The sequence below is a fragment of the Elephas maximus genome, chromosome 1 (assembly GCF_024166365.1).
Source record: "Elephas maximus indicus isolate mEleMax1 chromosome 1, mEleMax1 primary haplotype, whole genome shotgun sequence".
Taxonomy (NCBI): domain Eukaryota; kingdom Metazoa; phylum Chordata; class Mammalia; order Proboscidea; family Elephantidae; genus Elephas; species Elephas maximus.
Genome location: NC_064819.1, coordinates 83,460,375 through 83,481,333, shown reverse-complemented (window position 1 = coordinate 83,481,333; position 20,959 = coordinate 83,460,375). Strand labels below are relative to the sequence as shown.

General features: G+C 41.6%; 1 non-coding gene across 1 annotated transcript; it reads right to left on the bottom strand.

Moving 5' to 3' along the window:
- Window positions 1-717: 717 nt before the first annotated feature.
- On the bottom strand, window positions 718-789 carry TRNAP-UGG (transfer RNA proline (anticodon UGG)). Its single transcript has one exon. It is a non-coding gene; the product is annotated as a tRNA-Pro (tRNA).
- Between the last annotated feature and the right edge of the window lie 20,170 nt (window positions 790-20,959).

The window sequence follows — 20,959 nt, the reverse complement described above, 5'->3', positions numbered from 1 at the left end:
AATGTAGAAGGGAAGGAATTTGAATTAGGTACTTGCCACTTCTCATGGCATTTTATTTCAGCTAGGTGTATGTGCAATGTGGGATGTTTTCTACAAGAGGGTGTTTCAAAACCTCCAATGAAAGTCGTTTCACGATGAACCAGATTAACGAGCCTGAAAAAACCCAGAGTCGCACAAGAAAACTTTTAAAATATTAAGGCTAATCTCCTCTGGAACTGAACCACTGTGGCCGCTGGTAGAGTTGGTCGCTCGAATGTGGATATTCTACTCAATGTTGGTGTTAAGTGCCTCCGCGTTTCTGGGTCGCTGTAGTTTGGTTGTTGAAGGTCGTCTAATCACGCATCCACCACTGACTGGTTTGTCAAGGATCCTAAGAAAGAGCCATTTTAACCCACTGCGATTGAGTCAATTCCGACTCGTAACGTCCCTATAGGACAGAGCAGAACTGCGCTATAGGGTTTCCAAAGAGAGGCTGGTGGACTCAAACTGTTAATCTTGTGGTTAGCAGCTGAGTTCTTAATCACTGTCGGCTAAACCAAAAAACCAAACCCATTGCCGTCGAGTCGCTTCCGACTCATAGCGACTCTACTGGACAGAGTAGAACTGCCACTTAGGGCTTCCAAGGAACACCTGGTAGATTTGAACTGCTGACCACTTGATTAGCAGCCTTGGCTCTTAACCCCTAGACCACCAGGGTTTCCAATAATAGGAAATCAGGGGCTCGTCCGGGGTTTGAACCCGGGACCTCTCACACCCAAAGCGAGAATCATACCACTAGACCAACGAGCCAGCACTTTATGGCCTCCTTATTTATGGGCAGGAGAAAGAGCTTTAAGGTTTCCTCTAGTCTGACTGAGCAGGTAGGACTGCTTAGATGATTAAAAGAACTAAAAAATTTTCGTTGGGCCATTTAGTTTTCTCCTTTCTCTCAGTCCTTGTTTTTCTACCCTGATATTCCATGATATGCTGACTAAAACCCAGCATTTATGGACTAGTTGTTCTGGCAAAATCCTTCTTGCTTTGGGGTAAGGACTGGTTCCTTTTCCTTCCCTTCCTTCTTGTCTTTCTTTTGCTGACGCCCTGCCCTGGCATATACTAAGCCCCAGGAAGCAGAAATGGGAGAACGCTAAAAGCAATCAGTTGGACCATCGGCTTCCTTTTCTTGTGAGAAGGGTAAACATAATAAAAGAGATGAGAGGATGAGGGTTGCTAAAAAGTGAAGAGAAGGTGCCAGAGATTGAAGCACAAAACCCATGAGTGCGAAGCACGATCTCTATGGCTGAGCTACACCACCTGATGGCTGACTAGCTTGGTGATGACTCTTGTTTTCATAAAAGCAAACTGATATTTTTTCTGTGGGGCTTCTCCAAAAAAAGCAAAAAATAAAAACCCTAAGAGTTGCCTAGAAAGAGGCCATTGGGTTAAATGCCACTTTTTCTGAAACCATTCATGTGGATACTGTCTAGCGCTGTCACAATGAGAAAGTTAACTGGATTGTAGTCTGAATAACCGTTTCTGTTTCTAGGATCTTCCCACTCTGGTAGTCGACTCCAAGGTACACTGGCCAACACATACTTTAAATGAAAGTTACTTGCCTTCACCAGGAAAGTCCCCGGAGGATCACACCTCTCCAACATATATCACATGGAAAATGACTCCAAATTGAGGTCTCCTTGGACCACCAGCGGCCCCCGGCTTTAGTGGAACTGGCTAACTGAACTTCACTTCTAGTTGGATCAGTGCCCTGCCAACATTCCTTTTCCAGCTGACTCATTCCTCCTGTCAAGTCACACCTTCTGAGCTTGTCCCTTCAGTTCTGAGTTCACAACTCCGTCTCCATCCCGCACTTTACAATCATTCCCACAAAACATTTTAGAGGTGGGAGAAACTTCAACACTCCATCAGTTTTAAAGGAACTAACTTTTTTTCCAGACTGGAGGAATCTACAGGTAAAAGCGGAGTCAGGATGGCAGAGCAGCGATGGTACAAAGCTGTCGGACTCTTTTCTCCCGAGAACCCACTGACATAATGGTAAAGCTTGCTGTGGATATAGATGTTTGAAAGAATAAAGTCAAAGAGCCCTGGAAATCATCAAAATGTGCCACCGGTGAACTGGAAAATAAGAGGAAGTCCTGGATAATACAAAATAGAAAGGGTTGAGTTGCTGAGGAAAGAGCTGAAGTTAGATCGGTTCTCTCACTGGGATGCTTTCAGCTTAGTTGTATATGGCCGATGATCTCTACTTTGAGTCCAAAGCCTCTTTATCCAAGATCCTCCATATGATATTGAGGAAAGTGTTCCAGGCAGGTCTTTATTTAAAGACTTAAAATACTGCAATACTGGTAATAAAGATCAAACAACTCCCCAGAAGCCTGGAGTGTGCTCCAAGACTTCTGGGCATTTTATTATTAAATATCCCCCTGTCACTTAACCTCATTATTCAATCCAGAATGCTCCTTCTCGTTTTCCCAAGGCCCTTGCCCACTTTGAACTAAAAAATGGTAGATGTCTAGCCTAAAAGTTTCTTTTTTGCAAAACCAGTATCTCTAGGATTTTGTGTATTCCATGTGACTTCTTCTGAACTACTGTACCACCTGTACGTTCTTTCTTTTATCACAAAATTGTAAACAGTATATAAGCAAAAAAAAAAAAAAAAAAGGCTTTGTGATAATAGCAGCAGTTTCTTTAGAAATGACAGCCCACTTGCAAACATCTCTCCCTCCCTCAATAAATAGTTGAGCTCTTTAGTCTTACTGTTTGTAACACTGGGGAAGTCAAAAAAGGTTGGAGGCTCCTGGCTCAGCTCCGACTCTCCTTGGCTTAGAGCTTTAGAAAATTTACTTGAGAAAGTGAGTATTGGAAGGTATCTGTTGTTGGGTGACTTGGTGCAGGAAGAAGACATCATTTGGAAGTAAACCAAGGAATTTCCAACCCTGGGAAAGGATGTGGTACTTTTAGAGCTTTAGTCGAGCACTCTCCCAACTGAGCTGTGTATGTCACACCTTTACTTTCACCTACACTAAAGATTTTCTCAGCTTTCTGTTTGGAAAGGTTTCCTTGAGCGATGCCCTTCCCTATTTCCTAGCTCAGAGGATTTGGGGCACACTGTGCTACTGCCTACAGTTATGGAGCCTAAGTATTACTACTAGCTGAGGCAGAGGTGGGGAGTTAGACCTGGAATGGGTGGAGAGAATCCATGGGTAGATTCTCAGCCTTCTGTCTTTTAATTGACACAGGTCCAACTGAGAACACAAGAGGATTTTTTTTTATATAGTGTCCCTAGAAGTGTTGCATATTTTATTTAAAATTAAAAAGAAAAATACCAGAAGCCCTGGTGGCTCAATGGTTACCAGCTAGGCTGCTAACCGAACGTTCTGTGGTTCAACCTACCTACCTGCTCTGCAGGAGCTGGACCTGGAGATCCGCTCCTGTAAATATTGCAGCCTACAAAACCCTATGGGATGGTTCTACTATGCAAGTTGTGGGCTTAGACAGTCTAATATAGTACATGATGGTGGACTTAGAAAGTGCTTCACTACTAATAGAAGGATCAGTAGTTTGAACCCACCACCCGCTCACAGGGAGAGAGACAGGGCAGTCAGGTTCCTTAAAGATGACAGCCGCGGAGGCTCTATAGGGGCAATTGTATCGTGTCTTATGGGGAAAACCCTATGAGGCAGTTCTACCCTGCCCTACAGAGTCGCTAAGAGTTGGGGTCGACTTAAAAGAAATGCCTTTTGGTTACACTTGTGATTCTTTTCTGCTTTGATGTTATGTATGGGGGGGTGGGGGAGAAGGGATGGTTTTAATTGCAAGAAGTGTTTAAAGTCCTGTAGAAAAAGAATCTCTATACCGTATGAGTGTACAAATGTGGGTGTGGTGTATGCAGGAAAAATTTTGTGATAAAAAAACTTGGGTTTGAATCTTGAGTCCACTCCATTATTAAACTGCTGGAAAAAGGAAATTTGTTGAACATCACTGAACTTTTAAACAATTTTAAGAATATCTTGAATTTTCTTGCTGATAACAACCCTACAGCCTTAAACCCCTGTTTGAAATTTCCAAATCTCAAATAATTTCTGTTTAAGGAAAGAACAAAAATAAACATTTCTATATGGAAAATTCTGCTGAACATTTAAGAAGGAACCTAGAATTCTGAACAATGAGAGCAAGTGGCAGTGAAGTCATCAGGACTCATGTATGAACATTCCCTATTTCCCACTCTAACATCAACCTGTTTCTTGACATTCTTTATCGGGGATAACAGGTAATGTGTGTGTGTGTTTGCCGTTTTGATTTTTTTTTCTTCTTCTTCTTTGCAAAATTTTGGTTTGACAGTATCTGTTTTCCCTGGAAACTCCTGGACACTGTCAGGAGAAAATAACCTACAGTCCTTCAAACTCAGAGCTGCATCAAGTTGCAAAAGGAAATTTGGTACAAAATGAGAAGCAACATTAGGATAGGGATACTGAGTGTACAGAAACTGGGTGATGGATAGTTTATCCTTTAGGTCATACAGCTCATCTCAGTTCAGATGCTTGCATTTTATTTCTTTAAGAAATACTTGATTAGACAAAGAGTATCATATTTTATGGCCTAAATAAACAAGGATTCCTTTACATTCTATTGAGGTGCAGGACATAGGGCAATTACCAAAATGTAATTAGCTTCCATTCAATATCTTAAAAATGAGGCCAATGAGTACTATGTAAAAACAGATGCTGTAAAGATTGAAGGGGATCATTCGTGTGACCACATTTCCATGTCCATGGGTGATATGAAACACGAATTTTGGCAGGTCCTACTCCATCCTCTGAGCCTAGTGGTTCTCCCAGGACAACACCTACTCTGGTACCATCTTCTCTAGCCAGTGCTGACCAGTAGAAATAGAATGCAAGCCATAAATGAAGGACACTTATGCAATTTGCGATTTTCCAGGAGCCAAATTAAAAAAGTAAAAATAAGCATGTGGATTTAATTTTAACAATATAGTTTATTAACCTGATGTATCCAGAACGTTATCAAGCAATCGATTAAAAGTTATGACTTTTGGTTTCTAGTCTGGTATGTAAAGAACTTGGAAAGAATCTCTCCCATGGTCAAAACAAGAAAAAAGTTGCAAAATTAACAGCTCTTAGTCTTTAGTACATACATCAGAGAATTAAGATCACAGGGCAAACCATCAACTTGAAAACTGGAAACAAACAGGCTGATACAGAGACTCACTGCTCACCAGGAGCAGAAACGGTCACTGCATCTGGAACCAGCACTGATTAGAATGATTTCTTCTGGAGACTGAGAGTGCAGTGGCTTAAGAGGAAAAAAACTTCTGAAGGCCCTTCACACTTTAGTGAGTTTTACCATGAGGAGCAGAGCCACATTCTCATCGTAACTTTCAGAGAAAAGTCCGCCAGTTCTTGCTGCAAAGAAAGGGAGGACAGAAAAGGAGCTGATTTCCAACAGTGCTCAGGTGGCATAGTGGTTAAGGGCTATAACTGCTAGTCAAAGGGTGGGCAGTTCAATCCACCGGGCGCTTCTTGGAAACTCTATGGGGCAGTTTTACTCTGTTCTTTAGGGTCGCTATGATGGTTTTTGGTTTGCTATTCTTAAAATGGCCTGCCCTCAAGGGAAACTACTTTATCAGATCCTAACCATCAAGGATTTTATCATATCTAACTTGCGTAGGAAAACCTTGGTGGGATAGCGGCTAAGAACTAGGGCCGCTAACCAAACAGTCCGCAGTTGGAATGCGCCAGGCCCTCCTTGGAAACTCTATCGGTCAGTTCTACTCTGTCCTATAGGGCCAGTATGAGTCCGAATCGAATCCACGCCACTGGGTTTGGCGAAAAAAGGGATACACCCAACCACAGCCCACTCTAGCCTTTCACGTGGAGGAAGGGAAATATCAACTAAGCCCCCTCTAGCCTTGGAGGTGGAGGAGAGTTTTGTAAATGAAAAGGTTAAACAATACTTTGAAAAAAAAATACTTTGAAAGTATATCTAAAAATCACGACCCGAAGCCGCAGAAATAGCTCAGTTGAGAGAGCCTTAGCCTAAAGATGTAAAGGTCCCTGGCAACTGCGAGTTTCAGCAGTTTTGTTTTCGTTTACACAATTATCATCCTTTTATTAATATAAGAATTGTATCCCAAGGCTTTAGGATTGTAATAGAACTACGTGTAGATAACGTTTAACAAGAAGCTCTCTTAATGGGGGATGTAGCACAGTGGTAGAGCGCACGGTGTGCGTGTATGAGGCCTTGGGTTCGATCCCTGGCATCTCCAGATTCTTTCTCTGCTGCAAAGCGATTTGAACCCACTCTTTAAGGTATGGAGCCCCGGGATAGAACAGTAGTTAAGTACTAGGCTACTAAGCAGAAGGTCACCAGCAGGTTCTTGGAACCACTATGGGGGCAGTTCTGTCGTGTCCTATATAGTCTTGCTATCAGTCGGAATCCCCTGGACAGCAACCTTTTTTTTTTTTTTTTTTTAAGGCATACAGATTTAGTTCTCTTAATATTTTCCATACCATTCCTGCACACATAGAAAGTAAAAACATAACCCGGCGGACAGCCTTGAATGCTTGTCCATTCATAGGCTGTGAGTCTCTACATCCCCTAAGGTGACTGTGACAACGGAAAGAAGACGTTCAGAAAGAGGAGAAAGGAAGAACCGGATTCCAACGGAATCGCTTGAATTACCCGAATCAAAAGCGTGCACATGAACAGGTCATTCCTTGGCTCCCATTCCTACTATTATTCAAGAGACAGAAAGACAGAAAAAGAGGTGCAGGAAGTTCCTTCGCGCACAGTTTTCTTTACTGCCTTGCGTTTTCTGCGCCAAAGGGCCGGTCGAAAGCAGAGAATCTCATCCTATGTCCACCGAAGTCTTTACTGGAGCTCGGTCAAAACTGAGAGATAGGCGACTGCCGATCCCGAGTCTTTTTAGAGAAGTTTGAGTGGCTTGGACGCTGGAAAAGGGAACGAAGACTGTAAAGAAATTAGAAGCCTTCCGAAAAAGAAAGTAGAAGAAATAGGCAGAATCAACACATTCCTAATTGATATTCCACAATATTAGTTTTTCTTTATTTCCACACTCACTGCATTTTCCTCCTTATTTTAAGCCTTTAAGTGAAAACATTTACTGGAAACTTCAGATATCATCAGAAGGAAGTAGACCCATGTGAAGAAGCAGGGAAAGTTTTTCTGTCAAAAAGGAAAATAGATCCAGGTAGTTTATGACTTAGGTCTTATTTGAGTTGCAACAAACCGCACTTACCGCCCACCCTTTTTTGTACATCTAATTTTTTTTTTTATCTTTAGTGATATGACCTACATCCAGTGTTGCTTATGTTATCATTCACATATCAACCCTGCAAGATAAATAAAGATCAAATTCATAAAAATATAGACAATAAAAGGTAACGTTAATGTAAACCAAAAAAAAGAGAGTGAGAGAGAGCTAATCAAACTACTCAAGAATTGACTTGGGACACCAATGTCATTGGGAGACTACTACAAAAAAAAAGGTGGAGAGATCACAGGTGGTGGTGTAGTGGTTAAGACCTGTGACAAAAAGACCGGCAGTTCGAATCCTGCAGGCTACCTTTGTTACTTCAAGGTCAATCTGATCACATTTGTTTTATATGACCAGGAAGACTCTAGGGATTTCTGGTCCACTGATTCCACCTTTTGAAGATTTCTTATGCTTAATGGTTTCAAAACTGTCTCTAACACTGTATGTATTTCCTTGAATCAAAGGTCTTTGGGAAGACAGAACTAGATGTTTGTTGGCAGCCCTTCAGTCTGACCCTCTATTAAGCTGGGATGCCCTTACTTCTCGATTTTCTTCTGCAACACAAATATTCATAGAAGGTAGTCAGGGGTGAGACTGGCTTCTAACTTTAACTGGCCACATGTTGGCTCTGTTCCTAAGGTCAAAGATTTATGTTTTAGGATGCATTTTATGGACAGAGGCAATGAGGTCATGCTGGGTACTTGCTTTTTTTTTTTTTTTTCCTGTTATCCACTTGTTCTTTCTAGGCCCTTTAAGCAAACAGTAGCATGTTTGCCACAGTGGACACTGCACAGGGGAGCAAGGAGTGAGGAGAAATTAGGGTGCTGTGAGCAGAATTCCAAATTCAAAGCCAACCCTAGATCCACTGAATCTGTGGTTCAAGCCCTGGAAGTGATACAGATGTCAAAACTTCAGAAGCACTGCTGTGTACATTGCAGAAGGAAATGCTAAGGGCCAGGTGTGTGCTGAGAAGGAAGAGTGGCTCCTGGGGTTTCCTGTCCTTTCTCAAGCTATGGCTGTATTTGTCCTACATGGAGAGTTTCTCATGTTTTCAAGACCTCCAATAGTTTAGGTGACTTTGGAAGTCACACAAAAGAGCCCTTATTTTTTCTGGATGAATTCAGAATAGAAGCAAACTGATGCTCTCTAGTCAAAATACCGGAAGTTCAGTCAAGCTATTTGGGTGTCTGTTATGGATTAAATCCTGTCCCACCCAATATGTGTTGTAAATCCTAACCTCTATGCCTGTGCTTACAATCATATGTGGAAATCGGTAGTCTTTGTTATGTTCATGAGGCAGGATTAGTGTTGGGTATTTCTGGAGTCAACCATTTACAAGATATAAATGGAGCAATTAAGCCAGCACAGATGGGTTAAGATAGATGCCATGCCACAAGGAAATCTCCAAGGAACCAGGGAACAAAAGTTGAAGAGAAAAGGAACTTTCCCCAGAGCTGACACAGAGAGGAAGCCATCCTCTAGAGCTAGTGTCCTGAATTCAAACTTATATAGCCTCTGTTAATTAATAGTGTTCACTTGTTGTATTTCTGTTATAGCAGCACTAGATAAGTAAGACACTGTAGTGGTCCTCAGTTTGAAATTCAAGCTAAAAATCCTCCAAGTTCCAAAACAGAGACTGTAATCTTTACCTCTGTCCTCACAGAAAAATTTGGAAGTCTGGACCCTGGTGCCTCTCCAGATGCCACCTTTTGATTAGGCCAGTCTTCTGGCCTAGGACCAAGTTGTTAAACCTATTACATAAAGGAAGTGTGATGTAATATGTTCTTGGTATTTGGCAGGCTTGTGATCTGAAAGAGACTGCTTTGTGGCTAACAGACCATTCCTCTTCCTCCCTGGGGGAAATTGTGCCACTGCCCACTTTTCTTCGTTGTGCTCCCGTGTGCATTCTTCTTTCCTAAGCCACTGCTTTATTTCTGTTGGACTCTTGTAAGAGACTTTTACTGAACAGCAACTTCGGCTTTCCCAGTTATTCACTCTTCCAGAAACCAGATGTAAGCAGTATCAAAGTCCACTGTAAAAGTATGGGTGACCTTTGTTCTACGGTAGAAACACCAGAAAGTTTAGTAAAGCAAAAAGAAAGTTTTATTTGGCATGTATACAAAGACACAAACGTAGAAAATGGACAAGCATGCCACCAGAGCCATGTCTGTCCAGTCTAAAGAATATTATAGAATGAACAAAAGCAGACAAGCATGCTGCCACAGCTGTGCCTGTTCCAGTCCAAGGAATGTTCCACAATGACCAGTATATATTAACAGTACAAAATGGGCAAAAGCAAAAATTCTTCCACACTTTGAAGTGATTGAACCAATCCTGCTCCAACAGATTCTTCATGACAATCACTTCTACATGCTGCCTGGAGAGCTTTTAAATCATTCAAAAGACTTCCAGCCTTTTTTGCACTAAATGAAGGCTAAATCAGAACCATGTGCACCTGTTTTTACTTACCTACGAAGTCAACTTAAAGACACCTTCAGGGAGAGATCTGTTTATAAACCAGGCATGACCTGTATTCATATTTTTCAAACCACTTGCCAATTTGAGTTTTAATAAGTATATTTAGACCATTTATATTCAATGTAATTGTTGATTAGTCCAGAGCTTACATCTGGCATTTTATTTTTCTTTTCTGTTTCTACTTTCTCTCTTTTTTATTTCTTTTTTGCTGTCTTTCTTTGGATTACTTGAACTTCTTAAAAATTCAAGTGAATACATAGAGCTTTCAAGTGTATCTCTTTGCATAGATTTTTTAGTGGTAAAACAACATGTGTGTATATACACACACATATGTAAGTATGCATGTATATATAAATCACAGTGTGTCATCATATTACCTGTTCAGATTAAGTGTAGCAACCTGTCTTAGGCTGGGTTCTCTAGACAAGCAAGACCTGTCAAGTGTATAAAATAAATATAGACAGAGAAAGAAAGAGAGAGAGCTATATCAAGGAGATGGCTGACTTGGCTGTAGAGGATGGAATGTCCTAAGCCTCTGGGTAAGGCTGGAGACTTCTCTTGATTCAAGTAGCCATAGGCTGGCAAACGCAATATTGGCAGTTCACACAGCAGGGCTCTTGCTCACAGGCTTTGACGTCTGACAAATCCCAAGTTCAGTAGGCAAGACAGCAGGTAAGCTGCTAAATCAAGTCTGAAGAACCAGAAGCCAGCTGTAGATTCCAGAGCAAGCAAAAGCTTCAGATCCTTGCCAAAGGGTGGACCTATGCTGGATGCAGGCCACACCCCGGAGGACATTCTCTTTCACCTGATTGGCTACTCACACCAGATTCCATTGTGGAGGTGATCCGGTATCAAATCTCATCATGGAAGTGATCACATCATGATACAACTGCCAAACTACATCAAAACTGTGAAACCACTGAGAATCATGGCCCATCCAAGTTGACACACAACCTTAATGATCACACAAACTTACTTCCCTTTTTTTTGGGTGGTGGTTTAATCTTCTGCAATTCCATGCTTGCTTTTCTTAATGATGCAACCTGTTTACCATCAGTGAGTCACTCCTTCTTTTCATTTTCTTTCTAGTCCCACTCCTCTTTCTTCTCCTCTTCCTTTTTTATGCCTTATTCACTGTTTGTTGCTCATATGCAAAGGAAAAGGATAATTATCTTGATGAAGTTTGTACATTAGGACATCCATCCATAATATGACCTAAACCTGGAAAAAATACTTTACAGGTGATCCAGGGGCAAAAAGGAAGTTTTGGGGTGAAGAAAAGACTAAGGTTTCTGGAAAGAAAAGATGGCATGGGACATAGGAAAAGGCTATTGTTTATTTCTTCCAAATAATTTGGCCCGTCCAAGAAACGAAGACTATGTGAAAACTGGGAGAGTATATAATTGCTTTTCATGAGGAATCTGTGGATTTCTCATCTTTTCTACCTTATGAATATATGAGGCATAGTTGGTGGTGGATCACACCAAATCATTTTGGATTGGTTTGTGTGTCAATCCACAAGGAAGTTAGAGAAAAAGTCTAAGCAAAATACCCGGGAAGTTAGCATTTCGATGACACAAGCATCCCTCCAAGCTATTTTGGGTCTCTTCTCCCTACTTGAAGAAGCTTGGAAGTCTCCAAACTGCACTTCAGACATCGGGGCCAACAGACTTGGCCCACCTGCATAACAGGTGACTCTTCTACTTGTTGGTAGAGGATCAACTTGTTAAAACTGATGTTATGAATGGCTGATAATAAAATATATTCCTGATGTTAAAAGCTGGTGTCTTTGACAAGGGGACCTCCTGTTTGAGCTTGCAAAGTTTTCTCCCTTGAGCAGCACCATTTTATCTTTGAGACAGAAAAGGTCTGAACATACCAACCTATGGCGTTCCCTCTCAGGCTATCATCTGCACTCCTTTATTGCAGAGTGTAGTTCCTGGCTTGTATTTCTCCACCCTTGCCTGTCATTATTCTCAGTGACTTAGACCAGTGAGCCCTTGAAGAAATATGTGACTTCTGATCATCTCACAATCTCACAGTTTATTAATTCTAAATAATTATTTTCTTAGCTTTCAGGTGATATTTGATTTCTTTTTCGAAGGTTGTTAAATTTCCTTCCAATTGCAAAGTTAAAAATTTGAAAACAGAAACTGAATGTGCCCTAGCAACTCCTTCACTTTCAGGTTCGGGATACTTCTTTAGTGTATTGGTCACATGGCCTGATGTATAGACTTCTGATTCCAGATCAGAAGATCGAAGTTTCCAGTCCATATTTGGTCCTTTGTTTATTGTTAGGCAAGAAGTGGAAGCTTCTTGAATTGACTTCCAGTGGTTGGTTGTACACTTGTTGCTGGAGGGGTGGGGTAGAGTTTGGGGTGTGTCTCTTCTCACAGGTCAATAAACAAACGAAAAACTCAAATGAAAACGTTTGCCATTGAGGTTGAGTCGGTTCCATAAAGATTAAACCTGTTGCGGTCCAGTGCATTCCCACTCATAGTGACCCTATAGGACAGAGTAGAACTGCCCCATAGGGTTTCTAAGGCTGAAAGTCTTTATGGAAGCCAATTGCCCCATCCTTTTCCAACAGAATGGCTGGTGGGTTCCACCACAAAGCGCTTAAACACTGCATCACCATGGCTTCTCAAAGATCAGTAGTTAACATTAAAGAGTTTTCAAAACCAAAAGTGGGCCGAGTCTCAAGAAGATAGTGAGCAAACCTATGTACCCACTAATTGTTATCCTACTAGATTTGGTCAATAATTTGCATTATGTCACTTGCAGTAACCACTAAAACTACTGTATAAAGAGTTGTTATGACCATTAGAGTGACCCTGGTTTTCCCGACTCACACAGTCTTGCTCTAGGGCTGGTAAGATGGTGGCCAAGAAAAAGATGTGAGGAGCAGAAGAGCCCACCATAAGAGATGGAAAAATTTTCTCTGGAGAACGCTAGGTTTCAAATGGCTTCTAAGGAAAAGTTAGAAATACGTGTGTGCGTGGTGGTGATGTGCTTATTAAGCCTGAGCCTGCCCTTGAAATCTGGACCCTCACACAAAGTCAGTTGTGCATCTACTGGGCTATCCTAGCTCAGGGATTCAACTTTTCCTGACAATTACTGTCAACCACTCCCCGGTGAAAACCCTGGTGGCTTAGTGTTTAAGAGCTAAGGCTGCTAACAAAAAGGTCAGCGGTTTGAATTCATCGGCTGCTTTTTGGCAGCTCTATGTTGCAGTTCTACTTTGTCCTATATGGTGGCTATGAGTCGGAATCGACTAGAGAGCAACATGTTTGGTTTTCTGGTTTTATCCTTTAACCATTCTTTCTGTTATTTGCCTTGCTTTGTACACAAAATGCACTAATATTTGAGAAACTCGAGGCCAAATCTTCAGAGAGATCCCCCTTTTACATTCAACTTTGCTCCCTACCACCACCAATGGAATTTCTGTCAGTTCTCTCAGAAGTCCCTAGGATCGGAGCTTTTTAACTGCAAACAAAACAACCTCTTCTGTGCCCTCCAAAGTGTGCAGTTTGTCTAACCTGTGTCTGGAAGACCAGTTCTGAACTCTCATAGCCAGAGTTTCGGATGAAAGGAGCTGGAGTTTTCTGCAGAATATATGATCTCAGCCCACATTCCTTAGAGAGAGCCTTCTTAAAAAAAAATTTTTTTTTTTTTTTTTTTTTTTACTACCTGTGAAATTAAAGGAAGCACAAGAGTGAGGGAGAGCTCAGGAATGTTCTGTCTCTTTGGTGGTCCAGAATCCTTTGCATCCACGGAGATCCAGGTCCAAGCCCTCTTCCACCCACTTCTCTTCTTTTTTCTTATCTGTGCAGCAGCCATCTATGTTCGTTCCCAGCATCTGCAGCCTCCCTTTCTTCATCAGTGGACTCATCACTCTGCCCTCCTACCCATCTTTCCCCTCCCACTTTCTTTGTGTCTACTGCCCCTCTTTCTGGGTGAAGTTTCCCCAGGTTCCTTATTCCCCATTCAGTTTCTAGGCCTGTGATTCCCAAGCCTACTTGATGGTAAGAATTACTTGGGGATAATTCTAAACTATATAAATTTATGCCCCACCTTATTTCAATCCAGTCACGAACTGGGAAGTGGACCTAGGAATCCACATTTTTTGATGTTCTCAGGCTATTATTCTCAGGCTTTGGTGCCACTGAAATCCACCCTATAGCATATATGACTGTTACGTCTTTGTGTAGGAGGAGAATTAGTGTTATTATATTACCTTTTAATATCTTTCTGCCCCTGGCTTTACAGTTCTGAAGGCTCGTAGTGCAAATATAAGGTGTCAAAAAACTTATTGCCATCAAGTTGATTCTGACTCATAGTTGACTCATAATGACCCTATAGGACAGAGTAGAACTGCCCCATAGTGCTTCCAAGGCTGTAATCCTTACAGAGGGAACCTTGATGGCACAGTGTTTAAGACTTTGGCGGCTTGATGGAACCTACTAGCAGCTCAGCTAGAGAAAGATGTGGCAGTTTGCTTCCATAAATACTTCAAGGCTTGGAAACCCTGTGGGGCAGTCCTACTCTCTCTTATAGGGTCACTGTGAGTCAGAATCGACTTGACTCCAATAGGGGGTTTAATCTTTATGGGAGCAGACTGACACATCTTTCTGACCGCACTGGCTGCTTGGTTCCAACCACTGACCTTCTGGTTAGAAGCTGAGCACTTCACAACTGTGACAGCAGGCTCTAGGGGAAGATCCTTCTTAATTTCTTCCAAGTTCTGGTAAACCCATGTGTCCCTTGGTTTATACCTGTAGCATAACTCCATAGCCATCTTTCCTCTGTGTGTGTCTCTGTCTTTTCCCCTCTTTTACAAGGACACCACTCAGATGGGATTAGGACCCACACTAATCCAATATGAAGTCATGTCAAGTTAGCTGATCACATTCCAAACAACCTATTTCCAAACAAGATCACATTCACAGATACTGGGAGTTAGGGCTTCAACATCTCTTTTGGGAGAGGGGACACAGTTAAATCCATAACACAGCTGTATGTATATACCATAGATTATTCGAAGAGTTCCCAATTCATGGACATGTGGTATATTTTTAGACTTTTTCTATTATAAAATTTAAAAGATTAGCCATGGTCTTATTTTATTTTGCATTTTTACCTATGTGTGTTTGGAAGTGATTGCTAAAAAAAGTCTTGCAGATGTGAGGATAAATGCAAATATTGGTAGCTGCGTAAGTTTTGAATCTGTGTATATCATATAGTAGAAGCTCAATGAACATATGTTGGAGAAAAGGAACTGGCATAATTTAATGCAAAAACTTACATGAAAAGTTACTTAGGCCTATCACTTTTCTTTTTGGAGTGAGAATTCTGCAGCACAACTGCTTTTGTTCAATAGCATCAGAACTTACAGTACAATAAGTGAGGTAGAGAATTTAGGGGTGGGGGGATGGAGAGGATATTGGTTTTCCATGGAGAGGGAAACACTAAGGTCTTATTAGGACTCGAACCCAGGATGTGTTATTCACATGACAAGACTTCTAAACAACTAAGCCATAGAACTAATACAAACGTGTGGCTTAGTACTGTTTTTGTCCTGTCTAATTAGATGCTTGCTACCAAATCTACACGATCCATATCAGTTTACAATGAGAACATGGGCAAAAACAGGAAGACATTTTGCTTACTCACATGTGCTGTAGAAGTAATAAAGCAGGAAAGGTTTCGATCTGCTTGAGTGTCAGAACCAATCACTCAATTAGTCCAAAGATAACCTTCAGTAAATTCGAGGTAGCCCGATTGGTCCAAATGCGATATAGGTTTCGAAAAACAAACTTCTCTGTCTTTGGGCCTCATCTTTCGTAATTTAGATTCTTCGTTAGGATGATCTAAGTGAGGGTCTCTAACAAAGGAATTCCAGTGAGACTCAGACTGCCTAGTGATGGTCACTTGCACTTACATCAAGCAGTGATTTGGAGGGAACGGGACGGAAGGGAAGAGAAGGCTGGGAGGGTTGAATTTAGCTATTGAATCCTCCCCCAAATCATAGCTCCCTTAAATCCCACAATGCCAAAACTCAGCGCTATAATGACTCTAATCAGAACATCAGAGGTGTAGAGCCTCTTGGGAGAACGGTGGAAGCAAAGAGGGGCCTGCTGGCCACACTGGGTTCCTGGATCCAGGTACATTCCTCCTACAGTGAAGAACCCTATGGCTCCAGCGAAACCCCGCAGTGTCTTCTACTCACCTAAGGCTGGTTTCAAGCACAGTAGGTCATTCAACAGCAAAGAAAGTCAAGTCTTCTGCTCTCTAACCCGGCCCTTGCACACAGCAGTGACCCCCGCTCTGGTCCCCTGTTGGATCCCCTACCACCCAGATGCTCAGAAGGTGGGGTCGGGTAGCAGTGAACCTGACCTCAGCTCTACTCCTGGGAGAAGGTGACACCCGTGATTGTAGAAGGGCATTGGAAGTAGAGGTGAGGCTACAGGGCCTCGGTTCCCTAGGACACGCGGGGACTGAAACACCTGAGCGGAGGAGTAGGGGAGGCCGACAGGGGAGGGGAGATCCAGGGACCTCTCCCAGGTTGCGTTAATGGGATGAGAGCTGGCAGGCTGGGTCTTCTCAGGTCATGGGGAAGACGCCAAGGCACGCGTCAATTGCCAACTGACGCAGGCTCTCAGATCTGGGAAATAAGACGGTCAACACTTGCATCAAAAACTGGAAGATCTGCTGCCAACAAGAAAACTGTCTCACAAACCCATATATTTACACACAACACACACACTCACACACAACCGTGACTGGATTTCCAGGTGGGTAAGGCAGGAGCTCCTCTATTCTCTGGTTGGGGACATAAAGAATAACTTTCCGAGGCCCACACCAGACACCCAGATGCAGCTGAGAAGAGACTTCACCTCAGCCTGGTTACAGTCCGGGCGCCTTGTCAGCCGTGTCATTTTAAATAATTTTCTGAAGGTGATTTTTTTCTCCTGGAACTTAATGTTTTTTTTTTTCTTTTTGCCTGTCTTTGCACTTTGTGATATCCAGGCATCATAAAGGGACAGCAAAGGAGGCGAACTCAAGTCTAGTGTCCCTGCTTGACCAACCAAAGATCAAACTCGTCGCCGGTGTAAAAAATGTTAAAGTCTCATCGTTCGCTCTCCCCCAACCCTCTCAGTCCCCTAGTTCCTCCTTGTACAGCAAACCTAGTCTCTCGGGGGTATTATTTCCTCCATTTTTTAAATACAAATAAGGAAATTGCAAACTCTTCTAGGGCATTTTGGGTTTTTCACATCAGGTATGTTGCAATGATTTCCAAATCAATACAGAAAGAGCTGTTTCTTTGCTTGATAGCATAGAATTCGTTTTATGGATATGTCATAATATATACCTTGGTGCAGTAAGTAATATTTTGTATCTGACATGTCAAGTGGACATGAGTGCTTTCTATGCATGGACTTGCTAGAGCAGCCTACGTGATGTACCATGCTAATTCTGATGGATTTTGCCTACTATACATTCCCGCCAGCATGCCACAATGGTCTGGTTTCCCACACTATTCCCACCACTTTGTGTTAATACATTAATGTCCATAACAATAATAGCAGCTATTACTGCATTCTATTAGATTGATACCGACTCATGGTGACCCCATGTTGCAGAGTAGAAGTGTTCCACAGGGTTTTTTTTGTTTTTTTGGATTTAAGGTTCATGGAGTTAGATCCTCAGGCCTTTCTTCTTCATTGCCACCATGTGGGTCCAAATCATTAACCTTTTGGTTACTAGTTGAATGCAAACTGTTTTTGTCACCAAGGGACCTTTATGTCGACATAAAACAAACAAAAAATCCGAACTAGTTGCAGTCAAGGGGATTCCTTGGGTTAATGACACTTTCAGATATAAACATAGAGTAAACAAGACATTGTTAGTCCACCTGGACTTATTTGGTCTTATGGAGCCACCCAGAATTTGGAAAATAAATAGTTCCACTTGTAATTGATGTAGCAAAATGGAAAGTTCAGATAAATGATGTTGGGATAACTGGGTAGTCATCAAGGAATATAAAGTTTATATCAATATGTCATTTATGATACTTAAATAAAGTAAAAATACATATAAAATTAAAAGGTAAAAATGAAAAACAAAACCAAATATAATTACTGGAAAGTTTACATAACTTTGGGCAGAAAACCAATTCTTACACAATACTTAGACACAATGAAACCTCGACATAACGCAGTACAATGAAAAAAATTCTGTCTGAATACACCTCCATTTAAAAAAAAAAAAAGCTGAGACAAAATTAAACAACAACCAAACACCCAAACAAAAAACACGCAAGAAGACTGAAAAAAAGAAAATAGAGTAAATTGTGGAAAAAATATTTGTAATTTCCCTACTACACGATAGAAAAGTATTGGTTTCCTTAATATGTACTGTGCAATAGAATAGCTTTGGAAAGTGTGAAATGTGGAAAAAATAATAGATTTCTATTGGCTTATTTGTCCCTGAGTGGAGCAAACTGTTAATTGGCTGGGCTGTTAAGCAGAAGAATGGAAGTTGGAGTCCACCCATAGGCACCTCAGAAGAAAAGCCTGGTAATCTACTTCAGCCATCAAAATCCCTATGGAATACTCCCTTCCAAACACCATGTCCAATGATTCTGCTATACACAGCATTGGAAAGTGAGACGAGTTGTTCATTTGACTTAGCATTAGGTAATGAAATGAATCTGGCATTGAGACGGACTTTGATTTTTACCAATTGGCTTATACTCTGAAAAGAAGTGTTATGTCACATGATTCCATCTTCAGATTAAGCAAGAAAGCCGGAGCAGAAGGACCACCACTGGTTCTCCAGGCTAACGGAGCAGAGCCACATTTCCCCAGAGGCTTCTGGTGGAGCAAAAAGGAGGAGAAACAGAAACCCAGCCCACAGGCCCTGCTTGCTTTATTTTGGCGTTGGGATGGGGGGCGGTGGGGGGGTCTTTTTTAGAGGATCTGTGTAATTAAAACCTTCGCAGTAGGTGGAACTTTGTATTCACTGGTGTTTTAAACTAGAAACTTCCAACCCAGCTATTCCAAGCACAGAACTTACGAAGAAAAGACCGCCGTAAAAAAAGAAAAAGAAAACTCTGTGGAGCGCAGTTCAACTCTGATACAAGTGGAGTCTCCATGAGTCAGAGTTGACTCCGTGGCAACTGTGTACTGGCTTGCTTATGCAAATAATATTTGCTGCAGGTAACCCCAGACTAATAGAGCTGCCTGAATAGGCAGAATCCAGTGCAGGCGGAATGTGGAGGGGAGGTGGTGGAAGGGAAGGTTTTCACTGTGTATAAAGTCTTAGGTTTTTGTAATTTGGAAATATATATTTGTTTCAATATAAACATTTTAAAAACCATGAAGATTTACCACTTGGACACGAAATACTGTTCTTAGATATAAAGAATAGTCAGAAACGACAATAGTCTCATTTTCTTTAAAAGACCGTAATTGATCTTGGCTTACTCTTAAGGACATAAATGCGTTGCTTTTGTTCTCCAAGGGCGCCCTAGTTGAGAGCTGAGCTGCCAAACAAAGGTTGAAATTCAACCTCCACTCGTTGGAAACATTACGGGGCAGATTCATATAGGCTCGCTATGAGTCTGAAGCCACTGGATCCCAAGGGATTGGATTTTTGATAATTCCGTTCACTGATGGATCCATTTTACTCCATTTTACAATAGAACTGGCAGGGGTGGGATTCGAACTCAGCCTTCATAGAGACTGGCGCCTTAATCCAGCGCCTTAGACCGCTCGGCCACGCTACCGTGCACCTTTGCATGATTCAATCATTATGTTTGCCATGATAGACGATTGTCTTCCACCACCTTTTTACATTTCCTAGATTTCTACACAGTAATAGTCAAAACTAAAATATATTGGAAATTTATGACGTGCCATGCACCGTCCTTACATTTATTGTCATTCAGTCCTATAAACTGCCTCAATGATAGGTACTGTTACTAAGATCTCCATTTTCCTGATGAAGACTATGAGGCACAGAGATAAAAAAAAAACTAACCTGATGAATGTCACCCAGCTCTAACTGATGTTTAAAGCGGTAGTGGAAAACTTCACTGTGTTGTATATTTACTTAAAAAAAAACCCACTGCTTAGTCGGTGGCAAAATCCTGAAATAATTTTGATCAAGGCTATGTGACAAACTGAGAGCAACAGCAAACATGTATAACGTAGCACCAATTCCTTTTGGAGCATGGAGACCTATGGAAAAACAAACAAACAAACAAAACCAGGGAAGCCGTTGTCATCCAGTCGACCTTATAGGACAGAGTAGGACTGGCCAAAGGGTTCCCAAGGAGGAGCTGATGGACTCGAACTGCCAGACTTCCGGTTACTAACCCAACTATAAACCCCTGTGCAACCAGGGCTCCGCTGGCGGACTGTGGTATATGAGAGTCTAATATTTCAGTAATTTCACTGATGCTTGAAATGTTTCCAATTGAGAATTTACTAAAAGGAATTTAAGCGCGTACGTTCTTAGCACAGTAGGCAGCGGGTCAGTCTCATAAGCTGAAGGTCATGAGTTGGAGCCTCAGAGAGGGCACAAAGGTTTTTCTTGTCTCTTCTAAATTAAACTCTCTTGAAAAAGAAAGGTAGTAGGACGGAAAATTTTAGCACTCATCAAGTTGTTTAGTACAAAACGCAGATTCCAGAAGCAACACCCAGTAATCTTGAGTGATGTGATTATAGTAGGGTGCGGGATCTGTAATTTTTAACACTTTGCCAAGGAATCCTTACAAAACTTTTTGAATTTCTTTTGGTATCCAGACAGTTTTTCAATACGCTGACTACAGTACAACCTAATACCAAGCTCTCGTTTAGTTGCCTATTGCTACTGTAGCAAATTATCACAAATTCAATGGCTTCAAAAAACACAAATTTATTATTTTCGGTTTTGGAGATCAGAAGCTTGAAATGGGTCCTAGGGAACTAAACTCAAAATATTGGCAGAGTTGTGTTGTTTCTGGAGACTATGGTGCAGAATTCATTCCTTGTGCTTCCTAGCATCTGAGAATACCCACATTCTTTGGTTCATGGCTGCATCAGGCTGATCTCTGCTTCTGTTGTCTCATTTCCTTTTCTGACTCTTGGCCACCTGTCTGCCTCTTATATGGGTCTTGTGATTACATTGGGTCCAACCAGG